The sequence below is a fragment of the Nipponia nippon genome, unplaced genomic scaffold, assembly GCF_047370975.1.
Source record: "Nipponia nippon isolate SJK-2023a ecotype South Korea unplaced genomic scaffold, ASM4737097v1 scaffold_7, whole genome shotgun sequence".
NCBI lineage: Eukaryota > Metazoa > Chordata > Aves > Pelecaniformes > Threskiornithidae > Nipponia > Nipponia nippon.
In genome coordinates, this window is record NW_028262391.1 from 15954913 (window position 1) to 15972424 (window position 17512).

Sequence of the window (17512 nt, forward strand, 5' to 3'; positions counted from 1 at the left end):
CTCCTGCTGAAACCATTTCTCTTTGCCATTTCTGAAGTCTCTGCAAAATAGATCCAGAATCCCATATGTAACACGCGACTGGTTTATTAAGAGAGAGTGGCCACTTAGAACTGCACCGGGTACCCCATTACATTCCTAGGGAAACCTGCCCCCAAGATATGCCACTCCTTCGTGTCTTGGCAGGTGACTCCAATCCGGCCATACAGTGTAACTTAAATATTTCACCTGTTCTAAAATACAATGGGAAGCAGAAGGCTGCCATAGCAGTTGCTCACTCTCACAGCCTAGCAAATCAGAGAGAGGCTGGAGTTGTTCACAGTGGCAGCAGAGTGCAGTTTTGGGCTAGAATTCTTATTAATATTTTTTCTCCTTAATAAAGAAAGAAACATCTGAAGACATTGTTAAGGCATTTCCATTCTTGCTTAATTTATTCAATTACGTTTTAATTTCAATATGAAGAGAGGACTACATTCTGAACTTCAGGCTGAATGAAGGGCCGCACATAAATGGAACATAACAAATGAAAGGAGAAAATCTCTTTTGAGAAGGACAACAAAATATAGCAGAGGAGGTGGAGGGGGGAAGACAGGAAAGGTAGAAAATTATGTCTGGGTCTTGAGCTTTATATTTTGCAAGCACAGCCTGAAACACTGAAGTCAGAATATAGTTTGTCATCCAGATAAAACTAAAAATGAACCCACAGACTGGTTCATTATAGCAGGCTGTTTTAATGATGGAAACTAAAACTGGAAAACATTCATTGATCACTGTGTTAATTCCTTCCAAAATCTAGTGGAGGAGATTCCAGACTGTGAGCCAGAAAATGCTGTATCTCATTCATATAAAATATCTCAAAGAAATACACTGAAAGATTGCTGCCAAACTTTGGCAAAGAGGACAAAAGTATGCTTAGAGCAACTGTTAAAACTCTGTCTTCTGTAGGCTATATTAGGCCTGATTCTGCCATTTTCACTCATACTGGCCAATAACTGACTCTGATTAATTGCAGCGAAGGCAGTGGAATAATTTATGTAGTAAGGAGCAAAATTGGAATGAATTTAGGCAGAAGGTTGTAGTCATTTGTCTCAATGAATAATTTCAGATTGCTTGCTATCTACCTGAGCAATTCTAACGTGGTCATTATGGTGATGTGGAGGCATGGACAAATCCCACCTAAGAAAAGGTAGATTTTCTTATTGGCAACTGCCAGTAAGATTTCTATTAGTATATCATGAAAATACAGTTTCTTCTTAACTAATCAGTTCCCCTTGCCAAAACTTTTCATTTTGTCACGTGGTAGTTTCCAAGTTTTGCTCGTCCAAAGAGTACCTTGAATCTAGCACCAAAAGCTTGAATTTCCAAACAGTGACTTGAACGGTTTTATGTAAAAAGTTATGGTAAAAGATCTTACCAAAACATCTTCCCATGTCAGATTATATAATATTGCTATCTGCTTCTAATGATATTTTGGCTGTTGCATTGTATCATGCCTTACTTCAGCTATGGGAAGTTTGGAAACACAAAGCCAAGCCTTGGTGGGAGCCTGTGAAATGCTGGAAGGTGGATATGCTTCCCACAGAGCATGAGGTGGAGGCCCTGAATGCTCTTGGTCATGGAGCAGCCCAGAACAACTTCACAAAAAGTACTTATTTCAGCTTTTATAGAAACTGATCTTAACTCTCTCTTAAAAGTTTATAAATTTTGGTATTGGTTCTCAGTAGCTGTAAGTCCTAGTTGTAGCATGGCTGTGTTTCACTGATATGTGAAACATACGTGTTTCTGGATTCCTTTTAAATCTATAGAATATGGAAACTTTTATACAAATCTACATGTTGTTTATAATTATGACCCTCATTCTAGCTGAAAAACATTTTTTTTTTCTAATATACCTTCTCCCCTGTGTGCTGCTAAGCTTAGCTGACAGATACAACAATGTGATGGTAACCAGTAACTTTTTTTTTAAGCTGAAGTGGACGTATGTGCTCAGATTGTAGGAATATAAAATTGGGAGGCTATAAATTCTGCCCTTGCTTGGTAACCAAGTCCTGTCTGATAGTGGAATTGTTGCAGTAATTCCACCATGACATAATAAAGTTTGGAGCCAGTAGAAAATAGAAATGTGTGAGTGTATATCCGTGTGTGTATCTGTGTGCCCATAAATACTTGTTTTCTGTAGACAATTCTAGTAAATCTATCTAGTTCTCTATATTACAGTAAAGGGGGTTGATTTTCCACAAAACTGTACATGGATTTTATGTTTATAAACAGGTTCGCCATGTCAAAAATAAAAATCCACTAAAAATAGTGGAAAAGTGAATTGCTGCCAATTCATTCTTTAAATACAGCAGAAGTAACCTGTTGTTTCGCAAGGTTGGGGTCGGGGGGGGAGTTGCTTTGTTTTGTTTCAGAAACTTCAATAATTTTCTGTGTTCTGATGAAGTTTTGCTTAGAGTTTTGCTGTTGGTTACAAACCTGAAATGCATAGTGAAATCTCAGGTTGTAAAATCACTTAGACTGGAACTTAGATCAGTGTTTGCATAGTCTCTCTGAACCTATGAGTCTTGTATAGCTCTGATCTAGATGGAAGGTCTGAAAGGAAACACCAGACCTGTAAGAAGTAATAGTAAAAAGCAGATCTTTAAAAGAAAAAAAAAAACTGTGAGGAATCAAAAGGCCATTTTAGACAGTTGATTATTAAATTTATTACTGGATACTGCTAGCAGAAATTTCAAAAAATACTTCTCTTCCCTCTGGTGTTTCAGCTACCGCTTTCATTTATTCCTTTCTTTTGGTCATACCACTCATACCACAGCTCCAATGAAACTAATGTTAAAGCAACTCTAGGGCTGACTTGCATTTGGTTTTGATTTTAAATTTTAAAGAAATCTATGAAAAAAATGCTCTTTGTTATCTTTCATCTGGGAAGGTTGTGCCCTTAACTATGGTTTAATTCCTTGTTACTATGTTTTAGTGCCATGCTTTGAACACCCATTGTACATACCACCCAATTTTCTATAGAGATTTCATCTGCCTATGCTTCTGTGAGATCAATAACTCATTAGCCTTCTGGATAGAAAGTAATATTAAAAAAATAGTATTTTTTTTTAAATCACAACTAAAATAGTTATGATTTGAACTACATTACAATTAGTTATGCTTTGGCATCACACAACTAAACCTATGTGATCTTTATTCACATCTGCATGGGGCTTTGCAATTCCTTATGTGGAGTTAAGGACCTCCTCTGGTTTGGTCCTTGAGCCAGCACAGTGCAATGACTGCTCTTCCAGAGAATTTCCTCCTACTCTTTATTCTCATTGATAATCATCTCTCTTTGGTCCCAGGCTATCCTTTGACAATAATGACAGGCTAGTGAGCATAAAGAGAGGGCCATGAGAGAGCTACCGAACATCCTGGCCTACAGCAACCTCTGCTGAAGGAAGTCCCAAGCATGCTGCTTGCTGGCAGTTGGAAAGGTACAACCAAGCAGAGGGATCTCTAAGTACGAGCCTCATCCCTCTGCTCTTCCCCACGTTTCTGTCACTGGCTTCTGCTGGAGGCAGGACTCTGCTTGGGAGACCTTTGGTCTCATCCAGCCTGGTTGTTCCTATGCTAAAACTTTTTTGATGTACCTTGATTTTTCTTCTGTTTTCTGCAGATATTTAGATTTCTAAAGGATAAAAACACCAGAAGAAAGTTCCCTATTTCTTTTCACACTTCTGTACTTCTCGGTTTATAGTCTGTTCACTGCCTAGAAGGAGGAAAGAAAACAAAGAAGAGGTGAACAAATAGTATGGCATCCCTGCCTTCCTGAGGCTGGTAACCCTGCCAGTCACAGTCTCAGCCTCTTATAGCTCAGTTTTCCCAGTAGTTTTAGGAGCATTTACTGCAGCCTTGGCTCTCGGATGTCAGAGCTGATAGAGAGCTACGGGAAATGAGTTGGTAACTAGCAATCTCTCATAATTTTTTCCAGGATCTTGAAAATTTTGTGTGAGTTTCCCATAAAAGACGGTTTCTCTAGAGCAAGTTCGAAGGAAAACATTTTGCAGGTTCATTAGAAGAACCTCCGTTAAAAATCTGTTTGAGGGAACTCCTTTGTAATTCTGAAAATGAAGTTGTAATGGAGCAGTCTTTTCTTAAGTTGTATTTATACTGGGAATTCTCAGAAATCCCAGCCAAGAATTATAGCAGCATTGTACAAGGCTGAAATTCCCTGTAGCTCTATGCTTAGCACTTCCTAAGGCCCTATGGCAGCATATGCTTTTCTATTGATATATTTATTCTCTGTGACTGAAATTAATGTGAACTTTACTATTTATTTTAATGAAATTAACGTATCTTTGAGCATCTTGGGCAAACTTGAAGAACTGATTTATTTATTATTGAGGACAAATCTGGCAAAATACTTGTGTTTATCCTTAATTTTCTTAATTTTAGCTTACTTGTTTAAGCACGGTGCTCTCCTGTGAAGTTTGGATAGGAACATGCTTGAATGTTTTGCTAACGTAAGTTCCAAGATTGGATCCATTGCTATAATGCATGGGGGTTTTTAAAAATGCGAGGTTCTCACTGTTCTTCTTTTTTCAGCAGAGAAATCCAGCACTGCAATCCACACTTTACGAATGATCGAATGCTTTAACTATTTGGTAGTTCCCTTGGATATGTATTGTATTTAAAGGTTAAAGTATGCCTTGATGAAAAAGTATTTGCCTTTAGCTGTTCATTGCTATTTTATCAATTGCTTCAGATACGAAAAGCCTTTTTATTTGGTTGAGGTTTGTTTAGTTCTTACTGCTAAACTTTTCTGTATTTTGCACCATGTGCCACTTTGGTATTATGCATTACAGTCAGGTTTGAATTTTGGCTTCTCTTTGGAGTATTTTACAAGGAGAGAGATTTTACACACTAAAATGCTTTCTGTAGAACACAGCTGTAAAAAAAAAAAAAAAAAAGTGAAGTAACTCAGTCTATACTTTACGTCTCCTTGAAACGTATTCGTTTTAAAGAGGGTTTATGTAATTTTACATAATTCTTTTGGCAGGAATGTTTATTGCCCAGATGGGTGAAATTATTAATGTACCTCTCAAGCTTTATTTTCAAAGATCGGTAATATATATATAAACCTTTTTGAGGGTCCTTGATATGTACTATTTTTATTGGAGACCCTTGTTCCACTTCAGTAAAAGGATGACACAAGATGTTTACTTAAAAAAGAGTCTTTGACATCCTCCTGAGAATGTTTTGATAGAACGGCATACATTTGGTTACAATTAGTAAGCCAAACAATTTGCCATTGTTATCTCACTGTGTTTGTCTAGAGCCTGTAAGAAGCTTTCAAAAAATATCCATCCCCGTGTTTCAGTTAATTGATTGCATGTTCACTAGGATTATTCTGTTTTATAAAACTCCCTGTCCTTTTAGTTTTATCAGAGAGATTTTACACTAAGGCATGTGGTAGAAAGCGAAAGGGAAATAATTGGCACAGCTAAGCATAAAGAGATATTGTAGTTGTATCGAGGCTAATATTCCTGTGTGTGGGAAAAAATACCAATGTGTTCCTGCTACTTCTGGGTGCAAGATGTTATACCCGAGGGCTGAAAGTAATAGTTGCTGGTGTGAAAGTATTCACCAATATCAAGTGCAGATGAATGCTTTCAGAGCCAGCTGAAAGCTGAGTTAATCATATTTTAGCTTAATATTTGAACTTGTACCCTGTCTGGTATAATAAATGATGGGTGACTTAGTTTTATTCAACCTTTATTAGCAGCGAGATTAAAGGACTCAGATCCTTATCTGACACCTTTGCTGTGTTGTGATTTGTTTGCTTATTTGCCATTTTATATGTAATCTAGAATTTCACTTTTCCTTTTGTATGTTACCTGACATACATCTTTCTGTTGAATATTTTACTTTCTAAATAGAGATTGAAGAGTCTCAGCTAAGATCATTATGCGTCTTTTTAGGTAATAGGCATATCTTAGTAAGTACATCCCATGTTGCTTACAATTGTTTGGTGGTTACATGATCAAGCTGGCTGTAATATGAATTAGTGTCTATGTCACAGAAATTCCCTGTGTGATTATCATCCCTTGGAATCGCTGCAGTGCCAGGTTTAGGCCTGATAGAAAGTCCTGGTGGTTCTGTGCCTCCTTTAATCATCCTTTTTTGTTTACACTCCTGTTGGAGAAACCACTGATCACAATTCCTGTAACGGTAGGTACACACTGGTAGCAGGGAAATGCAGAGCTTGTAGTGCTATTCCACTTGATAAACCTGCGTCCTTGAAGTCTCCCGCATCCCTTCCCTGTCAGACTGGTAAAGTCATGCTGCTTTTATGAATTCTTGGTGGGAGTGGTCAATACTGAATTGAATAATTCCCTTTTGAATTATATCTTTAACAAAACAATCCTTGAAAAGGCCTGCTAGGTTTCGGATGGGTGCACAGGAAGAAAAGAGTAAAAAAAAAAAAAAAAAAATTCCTCCTCCAATGCACGGCTGGAGAAGAGACGGTACTTGAAGCATTCTCCGCGGTGTCCGCCTCTGCTCCCTCGGCAGGGTGGGAAAGGACAGAATTACACAGAGTTGTCCTCTGTTGCTGTCCTGCCCCATGCTGCCCTCCAAGCAGCACTGCAGGAGGAGGTCGGTGTCGTGGGTCTCTGCGCCACTGGCACCCAACTTGCACCTTGGCCAGCTGTACACCAACACTTCTGTGCAACAAAATCACACTGCCTGGTGCCCCCAAAATTGGAACCAAGAGTTTGGGCCCCTCGGTGCATGTCAGCAGCAAATTCACTCTTTTTCATTTCCTTGTCATCAGAGCTAAGTTATGTCAGTTCATGTTCTCTAGAGCAGTTTGAATTCAATTTAGCTGGTGATTAAGTTACGTTGTTCGAGTGAATTAGATGCTGGTAGGAATGTTTGTTCAAAGGGTTAACTTAACCTTCCCCAAGGTTGTAATGGACACTGGAAGATCAAAAGCTCCTTCAAACTCTCAGAGAAAAAAAAAAAAAAAAAAAGCTTGCTTTTACAATTTTCAGTCAATGTCTTCCCGCTGGAAAGAAAGTCTGTGTTTAACATACTTAAACTCACGGTACAAACGATTCATTTTGTCTCTAATCGTAAACATAATTTGTCTGGTGTTTCAGTTCTTTAGATTTATGCAGTAGCCATGTTTGTCAAAGTATTTGGCACCAGTGACATCATTTTTGTTGAAATGCCGGACAGCATGATGAGTCCCAGATGTTAACGCACACCGAAAGTTGAGAAAGAATGAAATAAAAAGATCAACTATAACAGCTATGGAGGTAATAAAAAGTGATTCTGTTTTCCTCTGGTATTCAAAGATAATTATTTGTATGTGTTTGAGGTTGGTTTTGCATAAATGATCAATCAGAGACTGTGCTGAATGCTGTGCATATGCAATATAAGGGGAGACTGAGATGTGAATTTGGATGAATGTTGAATAGAGCATGATTTGACTTTCATGATTGCACTATTTCCTTTGTGTTTTTTCCAGTCTTTTACACTTTGCATGTGTAGATTACAATATATGCAGAATATGTGTACTGAGAACCAAATGTGCCTCTTTCTGAACTGCCATGATTTAACGTGTCATTTGGATAATGGTCATGCGTGGCTATGTCAGCACATCATGTTTTCTAATGTACTGTAACATGACATGCCAACGTAACCAAGAGTAGCACCATTTCCTAGTGACATGTCACATCTGTGAAATGTAAAAAGGATGCAACTTGCTGAGAATCAGGCTTGAAAATGTTTTTTTAAATTCTAAAATAAAATCACTCTGTGCACAGTTTGTCCATTTCCAAAAGTAGTTATCGTAAAAGTATGGTTTAGGTTCTTTAAGGGAAAAAATCGTAAAGGTACCCAGGCATGGTTTCATATTAACTGCATATCTACCCAAGCATTTCATGTTGCCTGCATACGCTAAAGAAAGCATTAACAAATAATATATCCATCCATCTAGAGCATCTTCAGCTCTACATAAGGCTGACCTGACTAATATTTTCATGGAAAATCAGGCAGAGGTGTACTCCCTTATCTTTATACCAACAAAAAACACTTTCTTTAGATCATTCTGTTGTCTAGATAGTGTTCACTGTCACAAAGAATTCCCATATCCACAGTTAAAAAATTGACATGGAAAATGCGTACCTAGTTGTCAAATTTGTTTCCTTAATTTACTGCAGTAGTTTTCCAGGCTTTATAGGCATAAGACAAATTATATTAAAGCCATGGGGAGAAAAAGGAAATTTAGACTTTTTGTATTGGAGTATTGTATCCTATAAAGATGAATAATCATGGATGTATAACGCATATGTTACTCTCTTCTCTTAAAAGACTTCACATGAGGAAAAAATAAGGAAATGCAACAAAATATAACCTTGTTTCAGTTCTTTTTAGTAGATTATTCTTCGTCTGTTTATGTGGAGTGAAAGTTTTGAAAGTACTTGGCTTTAGTCTCAATAGATGTTTTCTAAAACCTGAAAGTAAAGGAAGTAGTGATGAGGTCTGTGGTGTTGGTTGGTGGTGCAATTTTCACTGTGCTGCTCAGTTTTGAGCCATGATGACATGGACATTGCTGAGTGCATGGGATTTATTTTGCAATTATTTGGATTTGTCTTACCTTTTCTTTCAGGCTGCATGGTAATTTGGGAATAAATATTAAAAAACAGATCAGCTTATATTGTTCTTTCTGTTTATAGGACTGTACTTAGTTTACACTCTGATGTTGATACATGAGGAATATGGGGTTTTGTGAAGGGCTCCTAAAGCTGTTAAAACTTACAGGTAAGTCTTTCAGATACCCTTACTAAAACCAACACATCTACAGGATTTTGCTAGATCTCATTTTCAAAAACACTTATGTTATTTAGGGGTCTAATTCACAGTTCTGAAAGCAGCTTGGATGCTCAGTATATTAGATCTCACTGACCTTCAAAGGGACATCTAAGCATTTATGGTCAGATACTGAATGTAAGAGGAGCCTAGTAGGATTTTTTTATAGCGTTTCATCACCTCAATCCCTTTGAAATCACTTTAAACATTTTCCTTCAATTTAAAAAATGGGGCATGGATTTCTAAATCATATGTGTACTTATGAAAATATTACCTGTAATTTATTTAAACCTTGTGAATACCCCAGGAAAAAGGTGTGTTGTGGACATACTGCTTTAGTAGAAAATGTGTTTTAGGAATTTTGGGACAAATCCTGGGTTTTGTCACTAATGTGTCATTTTAGTCATTACTTGCTGAGCTGTATCATTAGAAATCTGGGTCACATAGGCCATGTTTAAATTACATATCAGATGACCCAAATGTTTAAGGCAAGCTGGTGTAATTCAGCATCACTTTAAGCAATTTATGCCACTGAAGATCAACCCCCTCAAAGTCCTGCATCTTCCTGAGTGGAATTACTTCACCTTCTCAAGTCTTTTCTTACATCTTCTCATATTAGTCAGGACCCCCTACCTTACCATCCCTGGCTTATCTGACTGGGTTGTGGTACTGATGCAATTACTGTCTCCATATACACTCTATTATTAGTCTTAAAAACATAAAAATTTCACCTGAAACACAGACATACCTGTTATAGATAGTGTGCAGAAATACTGAAGGAAAAAATCTCAAGGAGGGGAAAGAAAAAGAGAGAACTTCGCTGAAGGGTGAGCAAAATGTACCTGTTTGTTGCGTACGGTTATGGTAATACAGTATCCTATCATGTAATAAAATATCACACAACGTAATATATCTTTTGTATGCTTTAGTGTCAGTTTTATTTGCTGAACAATTAATAGGTGTGCAAACAGAATAGTTAGCTTTGCCAGTTTTGCTTTGCTTTTTTTTTTTTTTTATTTTATTCTTCCATTCATTTTCCAGCTGACATTCCCTTTCCTTTCCATTCTTATGGCCAGAAAACTGTGCTGCTGCACGCTGACAAATGTGTAGTAAGGTGATTAAAAGTCATGTTCAGAGCTATTGGTTACACACCCAGTGACTTCTTGCAGGGCTGCTATATTTGTGCCAAACTGTGTTATCAGACTCTCTGCTCGCACAGCTTTAGTGCAACAGCTTTTCATTGGTTCTGTTTAAAATACATGGAAAAACATTTGCCAGAAGCCCTGCATGTGATGTTGAACACAGACTTTGCAGCTGTCTCTGTAATTCTTAGAAAGGTGAAAAACCAATGACTTAATGCCCTGTACCACCCAAGTCTGAATTTTTTGTCTAAGGTCACCTTATATTTGTAGATCTTGGAAAATTATCATGAATATTTATGATGGCATCAAAAAATCAAGCAGCTGCAAATTGTTTACAACATTTTTAAGAATATGAAACCAGCTTCTACTATAAATCAAATACATCTGTTAGAACTGGATGAAAATTGAAAGCCTTTTGGTTCCAGCCTACCCTCTTATGTACCTGAAAGTTGAAAAATCATCAGTAGCACAATTTTAAAACACTAATGCGGGCTGTATAGGTAAAAGGTAAAACCTGAACAAAAGTATTAAATTGATCATTCTAAAGATTGCATATGAAAGCACTTTAATAAAATATTAATTTGAAATAGATGCCATAAAACTTTGTGGAAACTTCCAAAATGTAGAATCACAGTCTGCCTAAAATTTTACCTTCTTTTTCCCTGCTTTTAGAAAAATTAATTCTTCCATAACACAGCAGCTCAGATGTGCATATTTGAAAAAATGCACATTAAAAATGTGTGCAATATTGGCTTCAAATATTTGTTGGATGCGCAATATTGGCTTCAAATATTTGTTGGATTTTTCTTCTACAGAACCATGATTTACAATCTGCCACCAATTTAATAGCTAGCTGGAGAAACACATCAAGAGAAATAGCACTATCTTTGTTTAGGCAGAAGCAATCAATTCTAAATCTTGGCACCGCTGGTAAGTTGGTATTTAGATTGCATTTATCGTATGAAAACATCAAAACATTTGGTTTTATTCAAACCAGAGGAATAATGTGTGTACTTTAGCTGAGACATGCTACTTGCCTAAAAATGAATATCTTGTATGAAAGGGAAAACTGTTCATCTCTTAGGACTATGATTTCCAAACTTTTTCTTGCCAAGTACTGCCATCAGCAGCAGTGGTGACAACAGCCTCAGCCTGCAGCTCTACACAGGCTCACATGTCATGGTGCAGACACTTGCGTACCACTTGTGGTATGTGGATTGCAACTTGGGAATGCCTGTATTGGAGCTCTTAATCCATTTAAATACAACTGTGCTAATAAATAAAGGATCTGATTTAGAGACTACAGTTTCATTTTACCTCTCTTTGGGAGGTTTCATATTTTCTGTATTTCGTTTCTCCAGTTCTTCCTACCAGCTAAATGCTACTCATGCTGTCCCTCAGTTTTTCACTGAAATATTTTTGACTCGGGAAGCATGTGGGATGTCAGGGTCTCCCTGTTGTATGTTTTAAACATAATTCAACGACCTCTATGGTTAGAGGTACCCCTCCACTTTGCAAGCGGATCTTTGTCAACTGCCATATAGTGCACTCCATTCAGTAAGCTGAACGATGAACTCCATTTCTTTTTCTGCTGCCCAGCGTTACAGACTGTCACAGACTATCAGTCCCTGAGCAGCACTGCATTACAATTCAGTAGAGCTCCTATAACCAGCGTGCAAGACTTCCTCAGAAGGCAAAATGCTACTCTGAGAAGATAATAACTATGAGACATTCTTTTAATAAGGACCATTTTTAAAGGTTAAGAATGACTTGTTTTAATTGAAGGAGAGGAAAGGAACTCCTACCAAGAGTCAAAGAGATTCCCCAGAGCTCTCCAAAGTCTTCGAATTGTCTTATATAGAAATGCCTGAGAATCAGAAATGAACAGAGGTTATGAAAAATTTCCAACCATCTTACTGTAAAGTTCATCTGATGAGCTTATTTTCTTCTGCAGTTGAAAATTTGGCTTTAGCTTAAAGTATCTGACCATCCTAGTTACTGAAGGCAAATCATGAGGCTCATTTTATAGACCCAACTTTTGCTGAGTTTGTGTAAGCAGGGATGCAGAACAATTACCATTCAAACCATTCTTTTCAATCTACTATACAATATCCACCTGTTCAGTCAGACAGCAGGAACGTATGCCACAAATACAGACTACTGCCGTGACAGCAGCAGGTGTATGGCAGCAGCAACTAATCAAATCAGCTGAATCGGAGGTGTGAATCACATTGCACTTCTGTGCAATGAAAACAAGCAGAAAAGAGAGAGCTAAATGGTTGTGAATTTTTGTTTTGTTTTATTTTTAAGAACTTGCTTTAAACTATAGGCAATACAACTGGTAAGTACAAGAAAAAGTAATGAGGAATTGAAAGGAAAATGACGTTTCATCCTTGCTGCAAAGGACAGGCAGAGTGAGATAGGTATAGGAGACGCCCATTGTAATCACTCTGAAAAAGCAAAGCATGGGTTTTGATTTTCCTAAAGAAGCAAATGCAAAAGAACTCTTGTCTGTACCATATGACTCATGATGCTTCTTTACTAGGCTTAAAGAGAATTGAACTTGAGTAATAGCACCATTAGAGCTCTTTACCAGGAGCTAGTTCCTGTGGTTTCACTGGGTCCAGCTGCTGATGACTCACAGAGGAAGTGGCAGAGATTAGGTACACAGGGAAAAAATCAGAACAGCTCAGAAATAAAGCAAATCAACCAAGCATTACCTTTTGTGCACAACAGAACAATGGCTTAACAACTGAGGTTCAAAATGATCCGTCTTATTCCCCTCATTTGTGCTATTCCTGTTGGAAAGACCACCGGGAAACATGTGAACCACTGTGGAATACACACTGTAATCCATGGAACATCTCAATTAATATTCCCTCTTGACTACAGCTAGAACAATACATAGCATCAAGCAGTTTAATCTCCGGCAATAATGCCTTTTGTAAGATCAAGAGGTCTTTCCCTTGAATTAAGGTTTAAGCGAGGATTTTGAAAATTAGTTAGGTATTCTGCATAATGTATAGTGGTGGCTACAGGTTCCATAAGTAGTGGCTAGGTAAAATGCATAGACACGGGCTGGTTGTCATTAGTAACGTTGTTATTAGTAACTTCTTTGCAAACTGACATTGGTTTCCCTTTAGAAGAGAGTTAATCCCCCAACAGGCTTTGTTATGAGCAAATATATCCAAGCTTGTATAAAATTTAAAACACTGTCTCTAATATTCAGTTTTGTGCTACAAAGAAAGTATGACCCCAGCAGCAAAAAGTTAAAATATCTAACTTAAAAGGTAAGATACAGGAGAAAACATTCTGGGTCTTGTTTAAATTACTAATGTACAGTAGTAGTGCTGCTGTTGGCTCACATCACTACAGTCTCAGACACATCGCTCAGGGGATGTTTTCTTCATGGAAATTGCAAACAGTTTAGGCTCTAAACTCCTTGGGGAGGAGTCCTATCTGAGTCACTATAGACTGATAAAGTAGTTTATTACAAAAACATAAGATTATTTTGACTAGATTATACCATTTCTTTAAAAAATATTTGAAAAGAATGATGTACTAAGAGCGCTCTAGGAAAAAATTATTGCAAATTTTGCTAGGTCAGTGTTTTATCCTTGTTTTTAAAAATAAATTGGAATAGACAATTTAACCTACCTTCCACTTTCTATTTCCCATAAGAATTTCAGAGGTAAGATCAGTTAGTGATTATACGCAGAGATGCATTTTAGAAACATTTGCTTTAGTGATTAATGTAAAACGATTCACAACCATCTCTTTAGAATATTAAGTAATGCACTTTACTTCACGTGTTTACCGTCAACCGGCGTTTCAAACCCCACAAGGTGACTGTGTGACACTGGTACATGGTCCCTGCAACACAGGCTGAGTTTTGAAAAGACCCACACTACCCTCAGCTTCAATTGTGCTTCACCTTAAGCAATAAGCACTTCAAAAAATATTTCCCAATAAGCACTTCAAAAAATATTTCCAATAAGAAAGGTGCTTGTGCTGGTGTTTTCCTACATGGAAAATCAAACATGAATTCAGTTCATGGCCTCTGTGCTCCCCAAATGCCATGGCTGCATTATCTGCAGTAAGCAATAAAGGCTGCATTTAAGATAATAAAGTTTGCGCTGTGCATTTATGATAGCCAGCGAGGGACTTGGGTGCGGCACGGCAGTCCGCAGCGCTGTGGGTGGCCAGGGTGTGCGTAGGGTGCTGTCGCGGCTGTCCCGGGGGGTGACCTGGGGCACCGTGGGCTTTGGGGAGAGCTGCACCAGCTGTCTTGAAAGGCATGAAATTCCTTTTCCCTGCCTGCTGCCACATGGCCTTCACGCACTCAGAAGAACATGGATGGAGCAGGTCAGGTCATTTACTTTCCTCTGTTAAAAGTCAGTTATTTTATGTTTAAATATTTTCATTCATCACATCCACATTGACTCTGCCACATATGTGAAGGTGAAAGGAATGAAACCTTGTTCCTAGCAATGCCATAAATATGGATTCTAGAGGAAAAAAAAGGTGAAATGGAGTTAATACGTATTAGAAATTGTTTATTTGTATACTGTTATACTATCCCTTTAAGATATGCTAATATCAACTAGCTGTCAATACAACATCACTTAGTTGGTTTTCATCTGGACCTTAGAGCACAACAAAATTATTAGTACATAAATCTCTACTAATTTACTCTAGATTACGATTCTTTCATCAACATGCACATATAAATTATACCATTAATCATAATGATTTCTTTCAGTATTCATGTGGATGTAATATGTAATTTCTTGGGAATCCCACTGTAATTTAGCATGAATTAATGTCCACTTATTGGAAAGCACTACCTACATTGATATTTCTAGGGGAAAAAACCAACAACCGTGATGCATCTTAAACTACAGCCTAAATGACCAGGGTGCTGGTAAACAACCACCAAAGGAGCATCACTGCAGGTAAAGGAAAGTTATCTTCAAGGCAGTTTGTTTCAAAGCTCATTAGGCCAGATGGCAGCCTGTCTTCTAGGAGCACGTAAAGCATGTGTGAGGGAACGGGGGGACTTCTCTCTCCTTCACCCTGCCCTGGGGAAGAACGGTGTGAATACACAGAGTGAGGGGAGAGCTGAAGCAGAGGGGCATCACTAGATGCTGGAGAAGGCAGTGCAAAGCCATCTGCTGCACTTTTTTGACAGAGCGGGAGCAATAATAGCTACATCAGTCTTAATGGGTAACACCTTCTAATTGGCCTCAACAATAAATTTCGCTGAGAGAAGCAGCAGTATCCATCCACTTTTCTGCAGACTGTATTTTAGCAATGAATTACATGCTTGGAGGTGGCTGGCCCATGGATTGAGCAGGTCGAGGACCCATGGATGAGCTGCCTTGGCCTCAGTTTCCCCCACCTAAGAAATGCAGCTGCCTCCTTGAGAAGTGCTGTGCCCTTTCTGGAGGTGAAGTAGGATATTACTTAATCTAGCTATCAAATGTATAAATGGAACATACATATATACATATGCATGCTTCATAAGTGAGACAGTGAGGGGGAAAAAAAGGAACTTCTGACTATAACGAAAGATTCATTAGGAAAAATGAACTAATCAGTGCTCTCCAAGGAGAAATTCATTCTGTTTAGGAGGCCATACCCTCTGCTGCTGCACATACTTAATATAATTTATATTATTATTTAAATCACTGCGTAAATTTTAGATACTTTTAAAAATCAAGTTAATGGACCATACTTTACTGCTTAGCATCATTTATATCAAGAATTAGTGGCTGTGGAGATAATATATGTGAATACAGAGGCAAAAACACAAACAAGCAAATATCATAAAACTCATCTGTAGCACAGGCTTAAAATACAACCACAGAAATGAGCCCTTGGAAGAGTTGTGTGTTGCGTGGTACAGGCTTTCCTTTAGGCTGTGTGCATCCCTGTGTTTAAATACAAGATATTCTTGAAATCACTTACCACCACATAGGGGGCCCATCCTTGCACCAGCCTGTCATGGCAGGTTTTTCTGTTTATTCCACTGGGAGATGTCTACCTCTCCTCGCTTTGGATACAAAGGCAGGCGAGAATACAGGATGGCTTTCCCATAGCCGTAAGAGGAAGTGGAGATGGCAAATTAAGGAATTCTTGGGGAGAACACAGGCACCTATAAAGACTGCTTAGGAGATAAAGAAAGGGGCTGAGACTCTTTCAACAGACACAGCCTAGAAACAAAGAGAGAAGGAAATAGAGAAAGATAATAAGAACCTGAAAGAGTGAGAGGATTCTGGCAGCTGAGATAAATCCAGGGTCTTCTGCTGTGGGCTCATTAAAAGACAGAATATATTCCCTAAAAACGTCTTACCTGTACCAGGCAATAAAACAGCTGTGCATCATTGCTTCCTTCAGGTTAGCTGCGCTGTATTTCATTCCTCTGCATGCTTGCAACAGAGAAATTTTGACAAGGAGCCCAGTTTCTGAAGCTTTGGCACAAAGTCTTTCACAACCCCAGATTCCTGTCAATGTCAGCTGAAGCTCATGTCACCGAAGGGATTGTGCTGCTACGGGAGAGTGGTACAGAGATGGGACAGCCAAGAGAGTCGCAGCAGCCACGGGGGAGGAGAGAGACAGATTCTGCAAGGTGGGCAGCGTGTGTGGCAACGAGCACGGGTGGGACACAGATAGTGCAAAGGGCCGGTGTTAGCACTTCTTATTTAACTGCACTTCTCTAACTTATTTTATGATGCTCCTGAAAAACAGAAATTTAGGTAAAGAGACAGTGACGTAGTCCTTGGAGTGGAAGAAATGACCCATAGCTGAGTCTGGGAGGTGTGAGAGAGGGAATCCAGAAGGGGAATGGCAAAGCAGGGACGGTACCCCTTGTCTTGCTGGAGAAAGGGTCACTTATCCCATCACTGAGGAGTCAGTCCCTGTGGGGAGGGTAGAAGGTTTCTTCAGAGTTGATTAATTTTGTACATTTTCATGAAACATGGTCTTCCAATAAAAAAACAGTTTGGAGCTGAGGATGCTTTGCTTTTGCGTCTCATGACTCAGGCCTAAATTCATCTACATTTCATATTCCCTCATTTGCAGTCTGCTTTCTTTCTGCCTGACTTGTAAACTTTCTACTCAGTAAAAGTTCTGACGTTTTTCCATCTAGCCAATGAAGCTCCAGGCATAGATCCTTTGCTACTGCCACAGTGCAAAGACTGATAAAAAAGTAAGCTTTTATTAACAGAGACAAACTTTGGCCTCTGGCAGCTTACAGCAAGCCCTGACAAAGTAGCTGTAGTCAAAGTCTAATTTTAAACACAGAGAGCAAAATTCATAGACCACATATCACCACCACCTCTTTGCACTGGCTAAATTTATGTTCTGCTGAGGGGAGATTGAGAAAAGCTGTTTTACCTGTGTCCTGATTTACTCCTACTTAAGGTTTGTTTCTTTGGGAAATGCAACTTATGTCTTATAAAGCTGGGGTTTACCTTGCAGTTTGGAACCCACAAAGTCACTTAATTCCT